Here is a 1,909-nt window from a genome sequence, read left to right as displayed (position 1 = left end):
TGTGTGCCGAATAATGTCCATATTTTACATTTTTGGGTGATTTGGCTCGCTGTTTAAAATTTGTTAAACTACTTTTTTTTTCTTTTCTTATAATTCTCAGCAACTTTTGCTCTAAACTGTACAAGGTATAAGCTTGTAACTTGGAATGTACATCACTGGGAGTGTATATTACTATGATGTCATGATGATGTCATCAGGTATTGAATAACGAGTGTTTGTATTTGAAGAAAAAAAATCATGTTCTTAACTTGTGAACATCGATTAACATGGTATGTAGGTGAATTTATAATACCAAATTCCTGCGAAAAGACGAAATGCACAGTAACTCTTATCCGAAGATGTGGAAATCTATGGGACGTCATCATGATGTCATCAGATATTTTACTAGTCTGGTTCCCTGACCTGACAATTTCCCCGACGCACAGACGTCTAAATTGTAGGTCAGGCAACCGCAAGGATTAAAAAGAAACATGGCGGTCCTTTTGCAAAAGCTTGGCTTCATTTCCGGTTTGGCTTTATCATTTATAGCTTTTAATGTTCCGATCAAATTAAAACAAAATAACACTTGCTTCATATATCATACAATTGATATATAATATGCATATATCATATGATACATATGATATGCACTTTGATATTTCTATAAGGAAACATTGACTAACGTTGACCTGGAATCTTCAAAGTTTGGGACCCAATAGCACTGTTAGCATGCGAAGCCGAAATGGAGACCATGCCAAGTTTTGGAAAATCCCAGTAACTGTTGTCAGATTCAAAATAGTACATCACCTAGCAAAGCTCGCCCCTCGTACGATCTGAGGGCATACTTGATGCACAAAATCATCTTTGAATTTCAATTTTTTTTTAATGTAAGCAATGAATATTAATTAAAAACTAATTTTTTGTTTGTTAAAAAGCATGGCAGATAAATAAAACCTATTTTACAACTGGAAATACCCAGGTGCTATCCGTGAGTATCGACGAAATGCATTCGGCAAACTTCGGACATATTCGGAAATATGTATATATTGTATAGATACTAGTGGTTACCGGACCTACTGGTATGATTCATCGGAACTCGTCAGAATATTATGGTCTGGAAACCATACTAATATTTTACTAGTGATTTTATGTTAACATTTGAAGAAAAAAAGCCACACTATGTTTGCTCTAATTAGATTTGATGACATTAAACATCTCGATCAATACTTTTAAATAAAATTTGTGATTACTTGTATGTGCCTTTAGTGTACATGTATGAATTTTTAGTTCATTACAAAAAAGCTGTAAGTATAATTTTTTGAAATATGTTTTTTATTTAACAGAAAAATCTGTAGCTGTATAAATTTTTTTGGACATCCTTTGTTTTTTCCAATATGATGAACAATAAGCTGAAGACTTGTTTTATTTAACGGAAAAATCTGTAGCTGTATAAATTTTTTTGGACATCCATTGTTTTTTTTCAATATGATGAACAATCGGCTGAAGACTTGAATGACAGATATATGACGTCGCAGAGCTGACATACCGACGAATAAGCGAAAAGCCTGTTTCGAGTAATAGTTGGACAATTTTTTGGGCATTGTATTTTACCCTTTATGTTTCGATAATAACCCTTTTGGTGTATATTCGAAATAAAATAGGAAACGTAGTATCCATCAGGTTACTTATTTAATTGGAGAAGTTGAGCGATATAATTTTATTTGATCGTAAACGTATTCGTCAGTTTGTCAAATTACAAAAATCTCTAATAGCTGGTTGTTCTTCACACTGTTTGTATGCTATTCTTCAGTTTGTCGGATTGCGCACGCACGCGCAATCTGAAAAACTGACAAATATTTTTGGGTACTTTGAACGCATACCTTACATTAGCGAAATTCTTTATTCGTCACTATGTCATGACTGGGGGGGG

This window comes from Patiria miniata, unplaced genomic scaffold (assembly GCF_015706575.1).
Source record: "Patiria miniata isolate m_02_andy unplaced genomic scaffold, ASM1570657v1 HiC_scaffold_3, whole genome shotgun sequence".
In the NCBI taxonomy this organism is placed as follows: Eukaryota; Metazoa; Echinodermata; class Asteroidea; order Valvatida; family Asterinidae; genus Patiria; species Patiria miniata.
Note: the sequence above shows the minus strand (reverse complement) of the source record.